Source organism: Erinaceus europaeus, chromosome 11 (assembly GCF_950295315.1).
Source record: "Erinaceus europaeus chromosome 11, mEriEur2.1, whole genome shotgun sequence".
In the NCBI taxonomy this organism is placed as follows: domain Eukaryota; kingdom Metazoa; phylum Chordata; class Mammalia; order Eulipotyphla; family Erinaceidae; genus Erinaceus; species Erinaceus europaeus.
Genome location: NC_080172.1, coordinates 11862564 through 11887914, shown reverse-complemented (window position 1 = coordinate 11887914; position 25351 = coordinate 11862564). Strand labels below are relative to the sequence as shown.

Genomic DNA, 25351 nt, shown 5'->3' with positions numbered 1-25351 from the left:
AAAGACCAGCCTAAGGATCCAAGTTCAAGCCCTGGCTCCCCACCTTGAAGGGGGGAGGGGGCATTTCACAAGTGGTGAAAGCAGGTCTGCAGGTGTCTGTCTTTCTCCCCCACTCCCCCTCTGTCTTCCCCAGAGTCCCTCTTACTAGCACTGGCTGATACTTAGCTCATGCACTGACAAAATCTTCTCAAAGTAAGCCTGCTGCCTTCTGTGCTAAATTCTAGCACTGGCATTACAAGAATTCTGGTATGAGCCTGGAAGCCCCTCTAGATGATACTATTCACTTATATTTACAATTGGCTTTCATTTAGAATGACAAGTATTTCTGTAAAGGTATAAAGGTTCCCTCATGCTGCTTCTATCCCATACAAATTCAGCAGTAATAATTTATAGAAAACTTTCCTTCTTTTTGCCTTCGGTGTTACTGCTTGGGCTTGGTGCTGGCACTATGAATCCATTACTCCCGGCGGCATTTTCTCTTGTTTTTTTACTCTAATTTTCTTAATTTTTACATTTTTATTTATAAAAAGAAAACACAAAAACCATAGGAGAAGAAGGGTACAACTCCACACAATTCCCCCCATCAGAACTCCGTATCCGATCCCTTTCCTTGATAGCTTTCCTATCCTTTATCCCTCTGGGAGTATGGGCCCAGGGTCATTATGGGATGCAGAAAGGGGAAGGTCTGGCTTCTGGAATTGCTTCTCCTCTGAACATGGGCATTGACAGGTCCATCAATACTTCCAGCCTGTCTCTCTCTTTCTCTAGTGGGGAGGGGGGTCTTTGGGGAATTTTTTATTTTATTAGATAAGACAGAGAGAAATTGAGAGAGTGAGGGAGAGAAAAGACACCTGCAGATCAGGCTTACCGCTCCTGAAGTGGACCCTGAGCAGGTGCTGGAACCCAGGCCTATCAGCTTGGTAGTATTAACTTAACTGGGTGTGCCACTGATGTAGTATATCTTTTTTATTTTATTTTATTTATTTATTCCCTTTGTTGCCCTTGTTGTTTTATTGTTGTAGTTATTACTGTTGTTGTCATTGTTGGATAAGACAGAGAGAAATGGAGAAAGGAGGGGAAGACAGAGAGGGGGAGAGAAAGATAGACACCTGCAGACCTGCTTCACCGCCTGTGAAGCGACTCCCCTGCAGGTGGGGAACCGGGGCTCGAACCGGGATCCTTATGCCGGTCCTTGTGCTTTGCGCCACCTGCGCTTAACCCGCTGTGCTACAGCCCGACTCCCTGATGTAGTATTTCTTAAGATACGGGGACATAGAATTCTGGTATTGGCAAAGGAGTGGAATTATACCTGTTATCTTCTAATTTTTTAAACCACTAATAAAAACTTTAAAAAGTAATTATTTAAAAAGCAAGAAGGATGAGTGCAATGATTTTTTTGGTACTACTCTTATCTACCAACCACCTAAAAATATACAAGAATCAGTCATCTAAAAATAAATGCTAGCTAGCTTTGAATAACTGTCCTGTTTTTTAAGACTTCAAAGCCATCACCTGATATCACTCTAAGTTGTACCTTATTTGCTAATTATCATATTTCACTTTTTTTTTCTACATTTAAACCTTGGTTTAAGAAAAGCATAACTGGAGCTGAAATAACTTCGGATTCACTTTCTCAGCTAAGCTGATTTTTTTCATGTTTTAATTGCTCTCTAATTTCTCTATTATTGCTGCATGTCCTAAAATAAATTCTCCATCTGCTCTTCACATGTTTGATTGTCACGTAGCTTCTCTTTGAAACTGCTAAACAAGCGGCTTTTCTAATCGCCATTTGTGACTGCGGTGCATTTCAAAGCTCACTCTGTGTATAGAAAATGCACTGGCTGTTAAAAACACAGAATAAATTGAATATAACCAGATAATTCCATTTGTGGGTCTAGTTTGTATTCTGAAGCATTTTTAGCCTCAAATTTAGTAAATTCTAGTGAAATGAACAGTTTCTGAAGAAGTGATTAAAAGCAAATATCACACATCTGTGTGTCTTTCTTCAAAAATTTCCTCCAACTTTTACCAGATGCTCAACAGTTTTTAATGCAGTTTAAGAAAGAATAGTATGTTATCGTAAAAGGAAAAAAAAAAAAAGACCATAAACCTATATTCTATAATTAGACATCTTCCTCAGAAGATAAAAAAGTATGGGGGGCGGCTGGGTAGCAGTGTGCCGGGTTAAGTTCACACAGTGCAATGAGGAAGTATGTTACTACATGATTATCTTTCATACTTCTGAGTAATGATTTTGTACTAACATCATAATAGCTCTGAGTTATCTCAGAGAACTACCAGTAAACAAGATAACAGCATAGTTAAAAGTGTACGATTGAGACTATATATCTAACATCTTTTTTAAAAGTTCTAAAACAGTGCACGTTCTTTAATAGGAAATCACGTTTTTATAAAAGGTAGTAGAAAAATGCAAAAGTTTGACTTTATGACTAGAGGCACCCTGTGGTCCACTGATTGCAAGCTATTATCTTGGCCTTTCTAAGATTATTATCACATAAAACTGTTTCAACTTTCAAGATAATAAATGAGCAAATTTGTGGAGGGCAATTTTCCACATTCAGAATAATTTTTAAAATTCAGTGGCTTTAGTATAATAAGACCACTACAAGCAAACTAATTTGAGAAAATAATGAGAGATGGATGCAGACACTTGCTCAATGACACCCATTCCAATGCTATATATAAAAATGATTAGTGTAAATAATTTGTCCAGTAGCAAAGGAATGTTTTAATAAATTGGACTATGTTCACATATGGCAATACTTAAGTAACTATAAATCATACAGAGCAAATAAGTCAGCAATCTTTTGTAAATGCTCACAAATATAAAAACAAGCTTGAAATGTTTTGCTATGATTATAATGTGCTAATATGAAAATAGAAGATTTACAGTATTATGCAAAATATTAACAGTGGCATTCTTTGTTTTCACATTACTGGTATGGTTCTTTTTTATGTGTTTATGTGCTTTCAAATTTCTACCACAGTAATATTATTACTATAAGGTTTTCGCTTTGTAATGCTACATCACTACTTTACACCTATGTCAGAGAGATGATTGACGCTTAACTGACTAAGATGGTTAGGGGAAGAAAAATACAGACAGCATCGCTTTAAGTTAGAATGAAATATGGACGGAAGAATCCGGAGTTCTTAGTATTGTTTTGAGAGTAGTTTTCAACATAAAGAGACTGAGAAACTGTTACCTTTTCACCTCTGGTGTTAAGCAGGAATGCCTGTGTGCAACCTGTATCTGAGATGATATTTCTGTACTCCAGACCTGTCAATCCCTCACCTTTCCAGAACACTAAACCAATAAAGTGAATTATTTTCAAGAATAACGAAACAGAGAAAATGTGATCCATAAATTGGCTTCTTTGTTCTCCCAACTGACTAAGTGACACTTAGTCATCTCTAAGTGCTGGGAGAAAATAAAAGGCATTTCTTTTGTGAAGCTGATGAACAATTAGGCAATTGTAAAGCATTGAACGACAAAGTGGAGAATGCAGAGTAATATTGTTTTATAAGTCTTCCCTCCCTTTCTCTTTTTATTTTTATTTTTGGAACAAAAAAATGCTTGAGACAAATACTTTACTCTCCCTCCTACTCTTTAGCTTTTAAAATAATGATGAACATTTGCTAAGGCTAACACAGAGGAATGCTGCCATGGTTCAAATGGAATTGTTAGTTAGAAGTCAACCAGCACATTGTTTAGGGAGGTTTAAAAAAAAAAGTGCTTCCAGCCTTTTTAACTTCATTCAGAGTTCAGCAGGTCTGCAAAGCACTTCCAAATCTCTTTCCCTATAGCAAGAAGGAATTCATGTTAGGGATTGTATGCTTTGTTATTCATGATATTGTCTCATCAACTTTAGTTGAGGTCATTTATTGAGAGTTCTTAATAAAGATAGAGAATTTTTTTAAGTTACTCACTTTATTGAATAGCTTAGATGCCAGGGTTGGGGAAAATATACCTTAAGCACAGACATTATAGTGTACAGGGCCCAGGTTCAAACCCCCAGTCCCCACCTGAAGGGGGAAAGTTTCACCATATGAAAGATTCCACTCTGTAATGCATCTCTTTCTATTTGCAGAGATAGAAATGTTGGCTAGGGGAGTTGGGTGGTAGTGCAGCAGGTTAGGAGCACATGATGCAAAGCACAAGGACTGGCATAAGAATCCCGGTTCAATCCCCCCTCCCCTCCCCCATCCCTCCCCCACCTGCAGGGGAGTTGCTTCATAGGCGGTGAAGCAGGTCTGCAGGTGTCTATCTTTCTCTCCCCTCTCTGTCTTCCCCTCCTCTCTCCGTTTCTCTCTGTCCTATCCTACAACGATGACATCAATGGCAACGACGATAATAACTACAATAATAAAACAACAAGGGCAACAAAAGGGAAAATAAAGTTTAAAAAAATGTTTTAAAAAAAGTTGCCTAGATCTACAAGGAAACTTATTATAAGTGTTCTTTCACTATAAATGAACCAAACCCAAGGGAGAGTAGTGTGCCCCAAGCAGAGCACATAGTTCTGGTTTCTGATATCAGTATAAGGCCATTAGTGAAGGCAATGACAACTGGATAGATAACCAATGTCTTTTATCAGACGCTCCATGGTTTGAAAAAAATAGAAAATCTCCGCAAACTTTTCCTGCCTCTATAAAGTTTTTAACTATGGTGCCCTGAAGGCATACACAGTAATGGGAAGTGCATGGCAACACAAGGGAGTAGAAACTGAAGGCTGGAACTCTGGATGTGTCATATCTGGTTGAGCAAGTCCTTGGTCCCCACCAGCAGGAAGGAAGGTTTGCTAGTGGTGAAGCAGGGCTGCAGGTGCCTCTCTGTTTCTCTCCTTCTCTATCTTCCCCTTCCCTCAATTTCTGGCTGTCTTTAGTCAAGAAATAAATAAAGATAATTTAAAAAATAGCAAAAGGGACCAGGCAGTGGTGCACCTGATTAAGTGCACACACTACAGTAAGTTCAAGCCCCTGGTCCCCACCTGTAGGGGGAAAGCTTCACAAATGGTGAAGCAGAGCTGCAGGTGTCTGTCTCTCTCCCTCTCTAACTCCTCCTCCTCCTCTCTCAATGTCTCTTTGTCTGTGTCCAATAATAAATAAATAAAAATAGTAAAGAAAATAGAAAAAATAAGAAAGAAAGAAAGAAAGAAAGAAAGAAAGAAAGAAAGAAAGATAGAAAGAAAGAAACCCCAGCTTTTAGCTAGAGAAAGAGTGGAATTCTGGGAACTGGAAAGTATGAGAGAGATTTATTTTTATTTTTATTTATTAAAATGAAAATATTGACAAGATCTTAGGATAAGAGGGGTACAATTCCACACAATTCCTACCACCAGAACTCTTTATCTAATACTCTCCCTTGATAACTTTCCTATTCTTTATCCCTCCGGGAGTATAGACACAGGGTCATTATGGTATGCAGAACATGGAAGGCTCGGCTTCTGTAATTGATTCCCTGCTGAAAATGGGTGTTGACAGGTTGATCTATACTCCCAGCCTGTCATTTTAGGCTAAGGGGGTAAAAGCAGCAATCCTGTTAAGATGTATATGAAACTCCGGGTTCACACACAAACTTTATATGCATAGACAGCACCCTTAATAAGACAGTAGCAAAAACTTTAAGAACTATCCTCCAACTTAGACATATGTCATGCCCAAGCTGGACACTAGGTGATACATATGTGGAAATAGCATTTTACAGACTTTGAAATCTAAGCTGACATTGTATGCGTACACTGAAAGTGGAAATTTCCAGTATTTGTTCACTTCCTGGCTTATTTCACTTAGCATGATTCCCTATAGTTCCCCCCATGTTATAAAAGAAGGGGAGACCCCACCTTTTTCTTAAAGCCAGGTGGCACAAGTTCCTTATCCAGTCATCCAGCATTGGAAAATACCTTATGATCTCATTCATAGGTGAGATTTAAGACACAGACAAAGGAAACCACAATGTTAAGCAATAATAAACGGTGGTCTAGTTTAGCACACCCAGAGATTCAGAAGGAAGAGGTGAGAGAGGAATGAAAGAATTGTGGGGGGTTCAGTGGCCTATGGTGTTAGCAGTTTGGTAGTGGGCAAGACGCAATGTCACCTACCTGGGGGAGATGTGAGACTGCACTGCACACCTGTTGCAATAGCATTCTAATAAAACAACACTTCTTTCACTGAAAAAGAGGAGCCTGTGAACTACTAAATACTAGCTGAATATCTTAAGTTACCTAAAGAGTTTGCATATTATTTTCAAGCTGGAAAACTTTAAAAATTAAAATTTTGTTGTAACTAATGAAACTAGGTCCATGAGTCAATTTTTTTTTTATAAATAACAGGAAATACACCAGTCATTTTTTGGTTATAGTTACTTTACAAGTCCTCTACACCACGAGCTCTTAGGAATTTTATGGGGCTGGGCAGTGGTGTGGCCGGTTGAATGCACATTACTGTGCACATGAACTGGCTTAGAGTCCCTGCTTCCCCATGTAGAGGGGTGTTTATTTCAAAGAGCACTGAAATAAGTCTGCAACTGTTTGTCTTCTCTTTTTCTCTACTTTCCCTTCGTCTTCTCAATTTCTCTCTGTCCTATGAAGAAAATTAGACAAAAAGAAAAAAAAAAAAAGGAAAAATGGTAACCGCGAGTGGTGGATTCATAGTGTAGGCACCATGCCCCAGCAAGAACCCTGGTAGAAAAGAAAAAGAAAAAAAGACAGATATCATCAAGAGCTACTTCACATTGGCACGTGGAGGTTGGGTTGACTCTAGTTGTAATATACTGTGCTTAACTAATAAATTTTTAGTTAAAATAGTGTCAAAATTCTGAGGAAGAATGATTTAAAATTGGAGTGATATACACAGGCAAAGCAGTAATTACTTGTGAGTGGGTAATAGACATTTTACAAAAAAAAAAAAAGCAATATCTTTAAATATTTACTTATCAGTTTCTTTCCCAAGAGGTTATGGGAATTAGAGACAATAACTTTACAAATTCAGGAAACAAGAGAAGTAAAATCTTCTACTCACTAAAAATTTAAGATTAAAAAAATAATATGAGAGTGAACAAATTAATACATAATAGTACTATAAGTAGTATTCAATGCAACAAAGCTATAATGAGAAATAATACCATGGCAGACAATATGGTAAAAAAAATAAATGATATTTTAGAGTCTTTCAATTAATTAATGAAGCTTAAGCAAACTTACACACTGTAGCATGGTATTATCAAGTGGAGAATACAGAAAATGCTGAAGAATGAACAAAGCAAAGCCCTAACACAAAAGGACATTGGCGGGACTAGCAAAGGAGAGGAAAAGGGATGACTCCACAGAAGATGTGGTCCATCTGGTCAAATTTGAAATGTTAGTTTCAGTTAGGCAAACAAGAGATACATAAGAAGAGAAGTATGTCAAGAAATATCTCTGGACCACAGGGAATTAGGGATGTTTTAGATACAAATTTGTATGACTGGTCATAGATTTTGAAGAAAAAAAAGAGAGAGAGAGACCAGGGGAATCACATAAGGAAACTAGTTCAGATTGTGTAGGGGATGCAGCTCTTGTTATTTGGACATAAGCTGAGACCAGTACATTTTAAGAAAGCTAAAAATGAAAAGATTACTCTGGGGGAGGGGGGGAGAGAGGGCAGTGGTGCACTTAGTTAAGCACACATAGTACACTAAACACAAAGACCCGTCAAGGATCCGGGTTCCCCACCTGCAGGGAGGATGCCTCCAAAGGAATCAAAAATCTCTACCTAAAGAGATCTCCTATGTCTTATAGTAGTACAATTTATAACAGCCCAAGCTTGGAAGCAACACAGACACCCAAGAACAGACCAGTGGTTAGGGAAGGTGTGGTGTAGATACACAATGGAATACTAGTAAGCTGTTAAAATGCTGAAATTATCTCCTTTGCCTCATTTTGGATGGAACGTGAAGGAATCATGATAAGGGACGTAAATCAAAAAGAGAAAGACAAAGAGTACGTGACTTCATTTACAGATGGAACTTAATAAAAAGTAAAGAAACAAAGTGAAACCTGGGTAGCGTGTGATCTATTCCTTCAAAGGACAAGACTTGGTACAATAAGAGGAAGGGAGGGAGTGAAGAAGGAGCGGAAGTCCTAGAACATGATGGGGAAAGATGTATGTTGGTGGTGAAGCTCTTCAGATATGCAGTATAGGAACTTGAGAATTTGTTTCCATGTGCCAACAACTATATTGTAAATCATTAACTCTCCAATAAAATGACTTAATAAGTCCTCGAGGAAATAAGCAGTTTTAGAGAAACATAAGAAAGAAACATAAGGGGGAGTAGGGGGGAAAGGTGTCTTACCTGGTAGCATGTACACGGTCTCACGCATGAGGTCCCGTGTCCAAGCCCCTTTACTCCACAGATGGGGATAAGCTTCACCAAGTTGTGCAGGCACTGTGTCCCACCAATCATCTGGTGATAAATATATATATAAATAAATAAAAGGAAAGATAAGCTTGGAAAAGTCAAATGTTATTTAAAACTTCTAGTTTGGATAATCCACAGATGTGAATATATTTTTCACCTCCAGGACTAGCAGTGTGGAGCAGTCCAGTGTATACACAGCTCACTTATATTTAAATCATATCACAAGTGAAGATATTTTTTTTTTTATTTAGTAACATCGAATGTGAGGTAAATTAACATTCACATAAATAGGAATATGGATATTTTGGGGAGTCGGGCGGTAGCGCAGCAGGTTAAGCGCAGGTGGCGCTAAGCACAAGGAACCGCATAAGGATCCTGGTTCAAGCCCTGGCTCCCCACCTGCAGGGGTGTCGATTCACAAGCGGTGAAACAGGTCTGCAGGTGTCTATCTTTCTCTCCCTCTCTCTGTCTTCCCCCTCCCCTCTCCATTTCTCTCTGTCCTATCCAACAACAATGACAACAATAATAACTACAACAATAAAACAACAATGGCAACAAAAGGGAATAAATAAAAATAAATATTAAAAAAATTTAAAAAAATTAATATGGATCTTTTGTCTGGTAATCTATCTCTACAACACAAGCAATCACTTGGTACAGAAAGGTTGTGTAAGGCTGGACAAATTCTTTGCTAAATTATGCCTATTTGACTAAGGACTGTCTGTTTATTGAGATGGCTGTATAATCAATAAATAATAAAGCACACTTATATGATCATTTAGACAAATTATTACTTGAGACACATACGGAAGCCCTCATTTTCGTCCACGTATCATTTTTAGAAATATTTTTTAAGATCTGGCATGTTTCCATTAACATATGACTCCAATGGTCAAATTAGTTTGAAGTTTGAATCACAACAGATTTTAAAACACATATATTTTGCATTTTTAGAATAACCACACTTAGTAAATATTGTTTAATATTTTTGATAAATATTTCTTCTGGCAAAACCAGAGTGAAATACGAGAACTGAAATAACTCACTTGGTAATTTTTTTTGTTCGTGAGGCAAAAACAAACAAACAACTGCCCATGATTTTTAAAGTAACTTTCCAACTATTAATATTACTCTACCTCAAAACAATCCTTCTTAAACATGGGTGGCTGTTCTGCCCAAGCAGAGTACACAAGGCCAATTTACAGTATGGGTCATGCAGTGCTGAGAGAAAATGGTACTTAATCTTTCCACTGGCCATCATATTTGCTGGCCATCATATTTGCATCTATTTTTGTGACAGCATTGGCTTCAGAAATTAAGCACAGCAGGAAGAAAGATCTTGTACGGATTCAAAATGTATTACATGCCTTGGCATTATAGCCTGCTCTTACAGAGAAGAGGGCAAAAGGCCCTGTAGTGTACTTAGCAGAAATGAATCCAGCTGAAAAAAATCATATATTCCTCCTATTGAAGAGCATTCATTCCCAGAGTTTACCCACAACTAGTCTTTGATGTATTATACTGACTGGAAAATGCATGGTTGCAAGATTCTTTCCAATGTTGCAATTAACCAAATTTTCTTTGATTTCAAAAATAGAAATCTCTATTTTGAAAACTATCCTATAATAATATATAACATATATACAATGATAAAAGAAAAATGTACACCCCCAATTAACACAAAGTAAGGAAATACGTTTTTGGGAAAGAGAGAAAAATAGGACATTGCCAGAATCCCAGAAATATCTCCAAGTTCTCTTTTAAAATGCATGACTCTTAATGATATAGTTTAATATTACTTACTGTTGAACTTTATACACATACAATTTTAAATGTATGTAATTTCATTTCCCATAATCTTTTGTTCCACATCGTGTTTGTGTAATGTGAACTCCACAGACAGCTGGTTGGTGCCTTGTGGGTATTCTATCAATCATTCAAATTGATAAACTTAATGAACCTTAAATTAAAAAAATATTTAATAAATTATCTTCTTCTTCCAATTACCCATATACAGGTCCTCACTGGTAATTTTTTGAAATTTACTCAGGTAGTGAACAAAAATCATGAATTTTTATCAGAACCCTGCAGCAGGGTGCTAGAAACAATTTTTTTTCTTAACTTTTTAAATTTTACTTGAAGAGGCATAGGACAACTGTCCCCCTTTTTCAGTGTAATAATGCCAAGAGAGGGGACTTTATAGCAAAAGGCTATATCTCTTGCCAGACTAGTTTGGAGATTGGTATCAAACAGTTGGTCTTCTACAGTTTGAGGGAAGAGAAATACGTTCATTAACAACATAGCATATACAGATCACAGGTGTAAGACAAACTTGTCAAAAATATCACAGGAATATTATGGTTATACAAAAACTATAATTGAGGGGGCCAAGTGGTAGCACCGTGAGTTAAGTGCACATGGTGCAAAGCACAAGGACTGGTGTAAGGATCCCGGTTTGAACCTGGGGCTCCCCACATGCAGGGGGGGGCTTCACAAGCAGTGAAGCAGGTCTGCAGGTGTCTTTCTCTCCTCTTCTCTGTCTTCCCTCCTCTCTCATTTTCTTTCTGTCCTATCCAACAACAATGACAGTAATAATAATAACAACAACAACAATAAACAACTAGGGCAATAAAAGGGAAAACAGCTCCCACCCCACCCCCAGGTGCAGTGGATTCTGAGTGCAGGCACCGAGCCTCAGCATAACCCTGGAGGCAAAAAAAAAAAAAAAAAAAACCCAAAAACAAACTATGATTGAAATACGTAATGTGTGTGTAAAAATTATATTTCAAGAAATTCTGTCATTGCAGTATTAAGTTAGAGAAAAATTATAAGGGTCAGGTCATGGTGCACCTGGTTAAGCGCACATGTTAACAATGCTCAAGGACCCAGGTTCAAGCCCCTGGTTTCTATCTACAAGAGGAACACTTCAGGAGTGAAGCAAGGCTGCAGGTGTCTCTCTGAATTTCACCCTCTTTCCTTTCAATGTTCAGTGTCTCTATCCAATAATAAATAAATAAAGGTAAGAAAAGAAAAATTATAGTTCTTCAATACTTCAAAATCGTTATGAAAGAAAGTACATGAAAACTGACTCTCTTCAGCTTCTGAGTTTGTTTCCAGCAAATGTTATTTGGCGTATTTGTTGCTGCCGTGTATTATGTCAATCACACAGAATCGTCAGAGAGAATCAAGTATTTATTCCATTTTAATAAGACTAGTCTATTTACCATGTGCAGGCTTGATCTTCCTACTTCTTTTCTTTGCCACATTCAAGTTCATTTGAAAATAGAGTAACATCATCATAAAAACTGAAGTTATGCTGAAAAGAGTAAATAAAAAGAAACAACATCCATTATCCTGAGTAATTTTAAGCGCTTTTAGAAGCTAATGAGAGTAAGTCAAACATTCTGCAAAGATTCACACTAATGATACAGAGTATAGTGTTGATAATACCCATTTATATTTTACATATGGCTCTAATTTCCTAGGTAATTGTAATTTATATAAATGTCTATGTAAATATCTTTACATCTATAAATATTTTATATTAGAGAGAACTATGTATGCATGAGCACTAGATTGCATTCTTCCCTTTATCTGTATCCTAAAATATTTTATTTATTTATTTATTTCCAATCCCATTATCAGTTTATTGAGGAAATGTTGATTTATAGGATTGTTATCAAGAGGAGACATTCCCACATTTCCACATAGTAAATGTTCTTACTCTCACTTTCTAAGTGGATGAGAGTCACATAAGTAATTAATCTTAGTTCAGGGACCTCTTTTAATAAACTCTTGGTTTGTTAATAACTTCTACTTCCGCTAAAAAGAATGTGCTTGGGGGTCAGGTGGTAGTGCAGAGGGTTGAGCGCACGTGGCGCAAAGCACAAGGATCAGCTAGGGATCCTGTTTCGAGCCCCCGGCTCCCCACCTGCAGGGGAGTCGCTTCACAGGTGGTGAAGCAGGTCTGCAGGTGTCTGTCTATCTCTCCCCCTCTCTGTCTTCCCCTCCTCTCTCCATTTCTCTGTCCTACCCAACAACGAACGACATCAACAACAACAATAAAAAACACAATAAGGCTACAACAACAGGGGCAACAAAAAGGGGAAAGAAAGGGGGGGATAAAGGCCTCCAGAAGTGGATTCGTGGTGTAGGCACTGAGCCCCAGCAATAACCCTGGAGGCAAAAAAAAATGTGCTTTGTGGAATCCTGGCAGTGGGTACTTAAAGAGCTGTGTTCTATTCTCCTGCACCACACCTACAGAGTCTGCAGGTGTTTTTCTCTCTCCCTATCTTCCCCTCCCTTCTCAATTTCTCTCTGTCCTATCAAATAAAACAGAAAAGAAAAGAAAAAATGGTCCATAGGACTGGTGGATTCAAAGTGCTGCACCAAGCCCAGTGATAACCCTAGTGGCAAGAAAAATAAATATTTAAAGGAAGGAAGGGAGGAAAGAAGAGGTGCTAAACTATCCTTGCTTTACTTTGATAGTAAATCTTGGTTTAAACTGTTTTATTTTTTCTCTGACTACTTTAAAAGACTTATGACTGGACTAAATTGAATTATGGACAACTTTACTCACTTTAAACTCTCTCCCAAGTTCCCATTTCAAAGTCCTCAGCCAGCCTGATGGAATCGTGCAGGCGAGAAATTCTAACAAAAAACATTTGCGGGGGGGAAAAAAGGAATGTAAAAAATATGTTTTCACTAAACAGAACTTGCATTGGAGTTGGTGTACTGCACCAACGTGAAAGACTCTGGGATGTCCGGGAGGGTTCAGGTCCTGGAACATGATGGCAGAGGAGGTCCTAGTGGGGGCGTTCATTGTTATGTGGAACTGGGAAATGTTATGCATGTACAAACTACTGTATTTTGCTTTCGACAAGTTATCTCCCAATAAAGAAATTTTTTTAAAATTATTTTATTTTTGTTTATTTTTACCTTCAGGGTTATTGCTGGGACTCAGTGCCTGCCAGTGCCTGCTCCTGTGGCCTTTTTTTTTTTTTTTTTTTGGTTTGGTTTTGTTTTGGGTAGGACAATTGAAAGGGATAGGGAAGATAGGGAGAGAGAAAGACAGACACCTGCAGATCTGCTTCTCTACTTGTGAAGGACCCCCTTGTGGTGGGGAGCCGGGACTCTAACCAGATCCTTGAACTTGTCCTTGTGCTTCGTCCTACGTGCACCACCGCCCAGCCCCCTTGTGTATAAGAAATGTTTACAAACTACTAGTATCGAGAAATCACACAATTCAAGAAAGATGAATACACATAAGTATTCTGTAATAATATATCAAGAAAAACACATTTTGTAGTTAAATTTTAAAAGTGAAAAATATGATGTGTGAAAAATATGTTATGTGATCCAACAGATCCACTATAATAATTTCAGCAAGTTATAAGCATAAAAACAGCATATTTTACTTTATTGTTTTCATAAAAATCTTCAAAATCAGTTGTGCATTTTATGGTACAAAGAGGGAGAGAAAAAGATGCCTGCAGGGCTGAGAGTACGGATGGACCTGTCAACGTCCATGTTCAGGGAGCAGCAATTACAGAAGCCAGACCTTCAACCCTCTGCATCCCACAATGACCTTGGGTCCATACTCGCAGAGGGATAAAGAACAGGAAAGCTATCAGGGGAGGGGGAATGGGATATCGAGTTCTAGTGGTGGGAACTGTGTAGAGTTGTACCCCTCTTATCCTATGGTTTTGTCAGTCTTTCCTTTTTTAAATAAAATAAAATAAGTTTAAAAAGAAAAAAAAAAAGATACCTGCAGACCTGCTTTACCACTTGTGAAGCGACCGCCCTGCAGGTGGGGAGCTAGAGCTAAATGCAGGGTCCTTCAGCGAGTCTTTGTGCGTAGTACTTTGAGGACTTAACTGGATATATCACCACCTGGCCCCTTATCTAACATTTTGTGACTATTTGCTTATTTATTTATTTGTTTGTTTGTTTGTTTATCTGTTTATCTTTTACTGAGCACTGAAAAATTCTGGTTTGTAGTGGTGTTGGGAATTGGACCTGGGACCTCAGAGTCTCAGACATGAAACGTAATTGCAAATCACTCTGCTAACTCCCCAGCCCTGAGGTTTAACTTCTTTTTTTGAGGTTTAACATTTTTTATGTAACAGACTACTTTTCTTTTAAATTTGACTCTATGACATGAGCTGTAGTTACTGAGATTTGTGACATAATTTCTTCAAGCGTCGTCTTCTCTTTCTTACTGTTTTAGACAAAGCATCCTGCAATATACTTTATTCTTCTACTACTTTGTGAAATTCTGTATCAGTATTGTTTTCACTCAAATTAAAAATTTTGCCTATACTTTGTAAAATTAAATTAATAATATGCTATGACATTTAATGCTAAGTATTGATGGTTCTAGGCTTAAATGGGAGTCTCCCTGTACCTCTCAATTTTTCTCAGAATAAATAAAGTTTAAAAATATTTGTAAAGAAATATTATTTTAAAAGGTGAAGAAGACAGTTAGAATTTTAAGTCTTCACAGTAATTTTGATAAACGTGCTGATATATTGGTTAATGTAAAAAACAGTGTCCTATGGATTGCATTTTATATTTAGTTTTACAAATTAGGTGAACTAGAATAGTTTATAAAATTAATATTCAATGCCACAAAGAAGTGATGTATTCATAGCCTGCCATACTCCATCTGAGCTCCAATTTTTTTAAAAAAAAAATGGACAAGCTTTTGGAACTGCTCAAATTTTTTCAATTAATTACCCAATTATTCCTCAAATTATATACTTGGTACAAGTTGTGCTATTATGAGATACTATATTTAAACCAATTTTCTTTTTTGCATGCTAAAAAAGTTCTCTATACAGTTTTCATGTGGTTGAACACACCGAATGCAAATTTTGTTTCACTTCATAAATTTCAGCTTGGAGTGTAATAAATATTTTGCCATTGGCATGGACTACACCAGTAACCCATAGCTCTCTCATCTGAGCTCTGTCTCTCATACACACATGCACACACACTCACATATACCTCACAATAGTTCAGTTTCCAACAAGTACATTGTCCAAGACACACCTGTTCAAAAGGTGAGCTTGTGACAAATGTTATAAATCATCCTTGACCTCCAGTAAGGTGACTTAAAAACAAAAAATTAAAAAGTACAATACTAAAGTTGAGCGATGGAATTCAGTCCACATGACTTGCAATATTGTTAAAATGGTAACAGCTGAAGTTTTTATTCTTTTTAAAATATGTATTTATCTTAATGAAAGAGAGATACAGAAAGAAGGATACATAGAGCAAGAGAGAGAGAGTAGGGGTCAGGCAGTGGCACACCTGTTTAAATGTCACATTACAGTGTGAAAGAACCCAGGTTCAAGCCCCTGGTCCCCACCTGCAGGGAGAAAGCTACATAAGTGATGAAGCAGGTTTGCAGGTGTCTCTCTCTCCCTATCTCCTCTCCCCTTTCAATTTCTCTTTATCTCTATGTCATAAGTAAATAAAAATAGAGTAAAAAAGAAAAAGATGTTTGCGTAGATTTCCTTACAAAATATATAGAGAAAGAGAGATCAGAGCACTGACTATTCTGGCTTGTAGTGGTGCTGGGGATTGAACCTGGGACCTCAGAGCCTACACATGAAAGTCTTTTGCATAACCATTATGATATCATCCCATCTTTGAACTTTTTATTCTTAAAATATCCTGAAAGTCTTCCTTTTAAAAAATAATCCAAAATTATGTTGCTCTAAACATCAACCATTTTCATCTCTTTGCAACCTGATTATCCCATGTTTTAGAGAATATTTTTATGTAAACTAAAGTGAACCATTCCTTTCTATTTCTTCAGAATCACCATATAATGCTTATTTAAGTGCAAGAATAATGGAAACATAACACAAGAGAATAAGCAAATTTGACAGCTTGGAGTCAGTAAACTTTCAGGCAAAAAAGAAAAAGTACAATAGATCTATAATGTTTTCAAGTGCATTTAATTTCATGTTGATTTAGCTTTGATCATGACAGCACATATATTACCACACTAAGAGTATACATTGATTGACTCACCCAAACATCACAAATGTTAAAATATGAATAATAATGGAGTTGAGACATTTTAACTTTTACAAACATATAATATGCACGTGTGTGTGTGTGTGTGTGTGTGTGTGTGTTGACTATAAACACTTATAAAGAGGAGAGCAGGCAGAGGGAAGATTGACTCTGCCTGGCATGGATTCATACAGACTATACATAGGCATTGGCTTGAAGGTTCCGCCACTCTTCAGAGGCAGATGCCTGAGACATTCAGCTGTGGAGTGCTGAAAGAGACAAACACCCACCCACACATCAATACTCTACTTACTAGTTTAAAACACCTATCAACTAAAACACAGTTCTTCAAAAATTCCAACTATAACTGAAAATCTGTTGTATAATGACAAAAAGGAAGCACTACCAAGTGCAGCTCTTTTAAGTAGAAAGAGATGTATGCTTCGGGCAACAACTGTTGGAAAAGGGAAGGGTCAGGTGTGAATATATGATTCCCGTTCTATGCCATTCTTCTTCTTCTTCTTCTTCTTCTTCTTCTTCTTCTTCTTCTTCTTCTTCTCCTTCTCCTTCTCCTTCTCCTTCTCCTTCTCCTTCTCCTTCTCTTTCTCCTCCTCCTCCTCCTCCTCTCTTCCTCCTTCTCCTTCTTCTCCTCCATCTCCTTGTCCTCCTCCTCCTCCTTCTTCTCCATCTCCTTCTCCTTTTTATTCGTCCTTCTTCTCCTTTTTCTTTCTCCTTCTTCTTCTTCTCCCCCTTTTTCTTCTTCTTTACACAGTAGTTAATAATTCATAACTGTTTTGTGTCCTGATGCTTTAGCACCTTTTAAAAAATTATTTATCTAGGGCCAAGACAGGAATAAAGGCTGTTAAAACTTAAAAAGAAAATTATATAGCTTATATATGTTACAAAGTTTTGTTTGGCAGCCCTCAGATTAGCTATGAGTCGAGATAACAGTATAAATTTTTCTCCCCAAAACATACTACTAGAGGACCAGGCGGTGGAGCATCTCATTAAGCATACTTAGTACTAAGCACAAGGACCTGGGTTTGAGTCCCCACTCTCTACCTGCAGGGGGAAAGTTTCATGAGTGGTGAAGCACCCTCCCTATCTATCTCTCCTCTCTATCTCCTCTCTCAAATTCTCTCTGTCCTATTAAATAAAATGGAACAAAAAAAAAAAAAGGAAAAAAATGGCCACTAGGAGCAGTGAATTCATAGTGCTGTCACTGAGACTCTGCTGTCACTATAACTCTGGAATAATAATAAAAAAATACTGCTAACATTTTCAAACCTTGGGATGAGATTTTTAGGATACAATGTTAAGACAATCCAATTGCTCAGTGTACTTCAGAGTCTCATATGAATCGTTTATCAAAAAAAAATAAGTAAGAAACAATTAAATAGGGCCAAGTGGTGGTACACCTGGTTAAGCATACACATTATAGTGTTTAGGGATCTGGGTTCAAGCTCCTGGTCCCCACCTGCAGGGGGAAATCTTTATGAGTGGTAGATCAGGGCTGCAGGTGTCTCTCTGTCTGTTCCTTCTATCTCCCCTTCCCTCTCAATTTCTGTCTCTATCCAATAATCAATCAAAAATAAAAATTTTTTAAAAAGAAAAAGTTAATTTAATTTACCCTGATTCTTTCTGTAGGTCTACATCTGGTTTGGTTACTTGCATATACAACTTTTTTTACTTTTGAGATAGAAAAATAAACTGTGCACATAAGTGTGTCATATCTAGAGAAATAGCTTCTTATAATTTTCATGAATCAAGATGAAGTAGATTTCTATTCTAATAAATTTATCCTTTGCAATTTGCACATGTGAAATTCAAAATAAAAGATTTCCCTCCAGAATGTTTTTTTTAAAGTATATTCTTGGAAGGAAAGTTTATCAGAATAATAAACTCCTAAATAAAAAGGATAAGTAAAAATTTTGGAAATCATGAACTCCTGAATATCCACTGCTATATTTTATGTGCAAGAATGTATCCCTTAAATACCACAAGCCCCTCTCAGAGAAGAGTTTGTTCCTGTTTTTGTCTCTTCCTCCGTCTATCAACTTGTGTGCACAGTGAAGGCATTTCATGAATTGTTGCTGATTTGTTTTTCCATTCCGTTTATTGAGTTGCTAGTATAAGCAGTGAATTGAAAGTAAGCTACAAAGATGAAGAAAATATAGATTCAGTTTCAAAGAACTATAATCTAGGAGGGTCAATAAAATTCATAACTTACCTGCGAACAGAAGACATTCATGGCGTAGAGAATAATAACACAAACTGAGAGGAATAATGTGTTGTAGTCAACAGACACAATTCAATTGGAAGTTCAAAGGAAGGAATCTAATAAGTGGAAAAGGCTTCATGATATAGGATCTAATGGTGGTTATAGAAAATTTTCAATCGAGAATACAGTATTATTTTGGAAATAAATATGACTATAAAGGGATTTTTACACAAAAAGAATTAGGATTACTGGCATATTGAAATGAATAAATTGCTTCAAGAAAATGTTACGAGTGTGTTTTTGTTTATCAGTGTGATATTGTCTGTCTAGCATACCTATCATTTTTCTTTTAAAAATATTTTTAATTCCACTATTCCAAGCTTGGGATCCATGATTGCTCAACAAATTGTTTGGCTTTGTATGTTAACTCTCTTTTCAATCACCAGGTTCCAGATGCCACCAGGATGCTGGCTAGGCTTCCCTGGATTGAAGACCCCACCAATGTGTCCTGGAGCTCAGCTTCCCCAGAGACACACCTTACTAGGGAAAGAGAGAGGCAGACTGGGAGTATGGACCGACCAGTCAACGCCCATGTTCAGCGGGGAAGCAATTACAGAAGCCAGACCCTCTACCTTCTGCAACCCTCAATGACCCTGGGTCCATGCTCCCAGAGGGCTAGAGAATGGGAAGGCTATCATGGGAGGGGGTGGGTTATGGGGATTGGGTGGTGGGAATTGTGTGGAGTTGTACCCCTCCTACCTTATGCTTTTGTTCACTAATCCTTTCTTAAATAAAAAAAAAAAAAAGAAGAAAAAAAAATATTTTTAATTATCTTTATTTTATTTATTGGGTAAAGACAGCCAGAAATTGAGAGGAAGGAGGTGATAAGGAGAGACAGAGAGACTACCTGCAACACTATTTCACCATTTGCAAAGCATTCCCCCTGCAGGTGGGGACCGGGGGGCTCAAACCTGGGTCCTTGTACATTGTAACTTGTGCACTCAACCAGGTGCGCCACTACCTGGCCCCCTATGATTTTTCTAGCAAAACTACTCACCTTTGCAAAGTGTAATTTCTAACTAGTCTGTCTATGAGTGTTCTACACACAAAAAAAAAAAGTCACAGGAAGATGATAAATTGTCAATGACCATTAACCCCTCCAATAAGAATGATGAAGGGGCCAGGAGGTGGCACACCTGGTTAAGTACACCCACTACAATGCAGAAGGACCCAAGTTCAAGACCCTGGTTCCCACCTGCAGGAGGAAGCTTCACAAGTAGAGAAGCAGGGCTCTGTCTGTCTCTCTCTCTTCATCTCTCCCTCTCTCCCTCTACCCTCTTCATTTCTGTCTCTAATAATAAATAAATAATTTTTTTAAAAAGTGATGAAAAATAAAATTAAGTAAACATTTTTATAGTGATATCTATTAAAGAAAGTTTACTGAGAGCACAATAAGTTATTAAAAACAGAGGTCAGATGGTGGAGCCCCTTGTAGAGCACACATGTTACCACGTGCAAGGACAGAGTTTCAAATCCTGGGCCCCCATCTGTAAGGAGAAACTTCAATAGCATTGAAGCAGAGCTATAAGCAGCTCTTTCTCTCTTCCTATCTACTCACCCTTCTCAATTTCTCTTTGTCTCTATCTCCCAAAAAATGTTATTAAAAGTAAAGTAGAGGGGCTGGGTGGAGGTGCACCTGGTTGAGCGCACGTTATATTGTTCAAGGACCCAAATTCAAGTCCCTGTTCCCCACATGAAGGGGAGACTGAGAGTGGTGAAGTAGTGCTGCAGATGTCTCTCTATCTCTCTCCCTCTCAATTTCTGTCTGTCTCTGTCTAATAAATAAATAAAGATAATTAAAAGACTTTTTTAATTTTTTATTTATAAAAGGGAAACATTGACTAAACCATAGGATAAGAGGGGTACAACTCCACACAATTCCCACCACCAGAACTCCGTATCCGATCCCTTTCCTTGATAGCTTTCCTATTCTTTATCCCTCTGGGAATATGGACCCAAGGACATTGTGGGATGCAGAAGGTGGAAAGTCTGGCTTCTGTAATTGCTTCCCCACTAAACATGGGCATTATCAGGTCGATCCATACGCCCAGCCTGTCTCTCTCTTTCACTAGTGGGGAAGGTCTCTGGGGAATCTGAGCTCCAGGTCCCATTGGTGGGGTTGTCTGTCCAGGGAAGTCTGGTTGGCATCATGGTAGCATCTGGAACCTGGTGACTGAAAAGAGAGTTAACATACAAAGCCAAACAAATTGTTGACCAGTCATGGACCTAAAGGCTGGAGTAGTGCAGATGAAGAGTTGGGGGGGTCTTCCATTTTGTAGATAGCTAGTAGGCATATTTTAGTTATATAAAAGACTGTTTTTAAGTAAAGGAGATATAATCAATTTCTTGAGTTGCTTACTACTTACTAAAAGTATATGTACAAGCATCATAAAGACAGTACTTGCTAAATTTAAGCATTCACAATAGTTAAGTTTAATCAATACATTTTATTTTATACATATATTTCATTTATTTATTTATTTATTTATGCCATTAGAGTAGTTGCTGGGGCTCAGTGCCAACATTATGAATCTGACACTAATAATTCATCACTATTTTTTTCTTTTTATTATTTTATTTCTTTCTATTTTATTTGACTGGACAGAAAGAAATAGAGAGGGAAAGGAGGGAGAAAGAAAGATGGACACAGACCTGCTTCACTGCTTGTGAGGCATCCTTCTTGCAAGTGAGGAGCAGGATCTTGAACCCCAGGTGTAGTCAACACATTATTTATTTATTTATTTATTTATAAAAATGAAACACTGACTAAACCATAGGATAAGAGGGGTACAACTCCACACAATTCCCACCACCAGAACTCTGTATCCCATCCCCTCCCCTGATAGCTTTCCTATTCATTAACCCTCTAGGAGTATGGAACCAAGGTCATTGTGGGGTGCAGAAGGTGGAAGGTCTGGCTTCTGTAATTGCTTCCCCGCTGAACATGGTTGACAGGTCAATCCATACTCGCAGCCTGCCTCTTTCTTTCCCTAGTGGGGCGGGGTTCTGGGGAATCTGAGCTCCAGGACACATTGGTGGGGTTGTCTGTCCAGGGAAGTCCGGTTGGCATCATGCTAGCACCTGAACTTGTTGACTGAAAAGAGAGTTAACATATAAAGCCAAACAAGTTGTTGACTAATCATTAATTTAAAGGCTGGAGTAGTGCAGATGAAGAGTTGGGGGTGGGTCTCCATTTTGTAGATAACTAGTAGGCATATTTTAGTTATATTCCAAAGGGCCTGTGGCTATACTTGTTTTTTTTGTTTTTTTTTTACCCTGAGCCTGAAATCTGATATGCAGGTGGATCCTAGTTATTGTCTGGGGAGATGATGGCATGGCTGGAAAAAGGACCAGAAAGCTGGATCAGGGAAGAGATTAGCTCCCAAATATGGGAAAGGTGTATACATATTGTTGAGTATAAACCCCATCGATTTGATCTGATCTGGGACCCATATTCAGCTTAGGAGCCTATGTGACCTCTGCATCCCTGTAGATCTGAGCTCACATTCTGTGGTCATGAGTAGGAACATTCCAAGCTTCCCCAATATCAGGACCCATCTTCCTCAGGTGTAGCATAGAGTATGTTGTCCAGCCTTCCTTCAGAGGATGGAACATTCTCTAACGTTGTTGATCCAAGTTGAGGGCAAGGTCCTAGGGGGCCTACAAAGGGGTCTGTTTGTCAATACATTTTAAAAACAGAGTCTAGATCTATGCATGGTTTAGCAAATTTATTAATGTTAAAACCTGATGATCCCTGCCTGAGAAAAAAATTGGTTTCTATGACAAAAAAGTCATCTCCTTAATGTGAAAAAGTTAGGATTTCATTCCTGAAAAAAATCATTTGTTATTATAATGTGCTAAAGTTATTCATGAAAGTAAATATACTTCTTGTCTACTTGTTAAGTTTATATGGAGATTAGTGTGTGATCTAAAAATCACATTGTAAATATTCTTTCAGAAACATATTTCTGTAATTGTTATTATGACTATATGAATGACATTAATACAGACATGAGGGACCAGGAGATAACTCATCTGATAACTCACCTTGCTCTGGGTCAAGAACCGCATTAGAATATGATGGCAAGTTCCACCAATGGTGAAACAATGTTGTAGTATCTCATCTCTCTCAATATTTCTCTTTATCTCTCTCTCTCCTTTTTCTTTCTAATTAGTTGGAAAAAGGTGATCCTGGAGCAGTGGGACTGTGCATGTGCTAGACCTCAGCTCCACAAAAAGAAAAAAAAATGACAAATGTAGGATGGCCCATTTTCATGTATTATTAAATTTGTACATTCCCATGGGATAAATTACATTTATAAAATATTATTCTGTGATTCTTTTTATTGTTCCTAGAAAACATGTCTATGCCATGCATTTCTTCATTTAATCATTTATGTAACATGGTAAAATTTTGTGATCTAGTGTTTAATTGAGCTTTTTAAATTCTGGATAATTAGGCAAGTAAAAGGTCTCTTGATATCAGCATGAACATACAAGATTTAAGGAAAACGATAAGTTCCTCTAGATAAATTTAGCTGAAATAAGTAAACTTGGTGATGAGAGAATAATAAACCAGCAAGAAGAATTAAATTGGGAAAATCAGAGTTTATTGTTGGCAAAAAATTAAATACCACACTATTGCCTGAAGAAAGATAGTCTACTTGCAATTTTTTTTTTTGCTTTATGTATTCCTATATAAGATTTAAGACTTACTCAGACCTATGACTGTCACTTCCCTTTGGAGTTTTCACAGCAAATGACATTGTCCTCTTGTTATCACAAGTGTACAATATGTTGCCAGTATTTTTTCTATACTAAGTCACAACTATAATTTATTCATTCCAAAATGTAGCCGGCCAACACTGGACAAGGTTGTTCTCTTTCTGAAAGAAATAATTTCTGTGGAAAGCTCTTTTCCTCTTTGATGCTATTATACACTAATTTGGTTATTAATCTGCTAAGGTGGTCATGCCCTATTTCAAATACCTTCTTATCCATATGCAAATGAATCACATAAGGTACTACATTCATGTACTTGATTACTGGATTTATCTCACTGTAATTTTTTAAAAGAATATGGGTTTCTGAATATGTAAACAGAGACTATAAATGAAAGTCTGTCATTGCAATCTCCATTCTTCTATATCCTCTGATATTTCCCCGTAAGCTTTTTTTGCACCTGACTAGCTGCATAGTCATAGCCTCCATTAGAATAGGCACGACACTTCAACACAAGAAGAGCAAACAAATTGTGCCCAAGATTGGGATTATTAAAATTCTACAGTGCCTTTCAGTAGCCAGAAATGACACTGCAGAGGACTTATAAAGAGCAAAAAATACAAACATATGAAAGGTGATATTCTTTTCATTGTGGCACATCTAACATCTTTAAGCTTGAGAAGTTGGGTTCATATAGCTAGACTAGAGTATAAATTATAAAATCAAGGCTGGCAGTAACTAGTTTCATGCCATTTAGAAACATTTCTTTGGAAGCTGAAATTTCCTCAATGATAAATATAGTTTTCCTCATCACAGTCAGAATTCTTTTCTATAAGTACAATATTTACAAGGCAATTTACCTAGTAAAAAACTATCAACATTTCTATCCTCTAGAAGTTATGTGTTCTAAAAAGCAATCTACAACAAAGAAACACCTTTTCACACATACATTATCTGTTGATAAGAAAGGTAATGATTTTTCCTAACAAAAATCGCAAGGAAAGGGAATAATTAGTGCAGAAATTCAAAGGAAAAGAAGAATCTCAGTGTCCTAAAAACTCAACTTCCACAGTATCTGTTACTGAGGCCATCATTAAAAACCTTCCCCAGATGGCTCCCTGGAGTCTATCATCACATCACTACCACATGCTAGAGACTCTATGTCAGTCTACATACATTTTATTACAGTTGAATGTCCTTGCATACAATGAACATTTTAGCTCATGAAATAGTTCATTTCAATGAAACAGAATTCTTAACTGTGCTAGCTAGGCTGGCAAGTGGTGACAGAATTCTCAATTCGAACCTGAGTTTTTGACTTAGACAAAGCATATGCTCTTATCAAAATTTCAAAGGTAAGCTATTTGAATTAGGAAATCAATCTATTAATCAAGCAGCCCAGTAGCTTTGGAGAAATAAGTCTATATTTCAAAAGAACTAAGCATGTGGATCCAGGGGTTAGGTGTTTTAGGGAGTAAGTAGGGGAAGAATATCCTACGATTACTCTGGCCTATTTTTTTCCCACAGGGAAAGCGAGATGGAAATAGAGGTTGAGATATGAAAACTGCGTGTAGCACACGTTAGGAAAAAGTTCTGTCTATTCTTTTGTGTTTAGTATTCCATGCAATAAATGGTCACAGGAAGTAGTGAGGACACCAGTAAATAATCTAAAAGTTATCTTATAAATAAATAAATAAATAAATAAATAAATATCATCTTGCAAATAGGAATCTAGTTATATTGTGAGAATAGTCACACAGATTTTAAGTACTCTATTTAATAGCTTTAAAGTGGCCTGCATACCATTCCAGTTGAAATCAAAGAAACAAAGTTGTGGCTGAAAGTAAATTGATCATCTATCTGTGCTTTGAAAATCTATCAGGTCTGAATATTTCTCAAAC

At 37.3% G+C, this 25351-nt stretch overlaps 1 long non-coding RNA gene across 2 annotated transcripts in view; it reads right to left on the bottom strand.

The window, feature by feature from the left end:
* Positions 1-8351: 8351 nt before the first annotated feature.
* Positions 8352-25351, bottom strand: part of LOC132541196 (uncharacterized) — a 154414-nt gene continuing 137414 nt past the window's right edge. Inside the window, exons 4-5 of one of the 2 annotated variants that reach the window (XR_009552365.1) lie at positions 11644-11735; positions 8363-8464 (exon numbers count right to left, since the gene is read on the bottom strand). This is a non-coding gene — a long non-coding RNA (uncharacterized LOC132541196). Of the gene's footprint in view, positions 8465-11643; positions 11736-25351 lie in introns of both variants that reach the window. The other variant, XR_009552366.1, reaches the window with a different exon arrangement.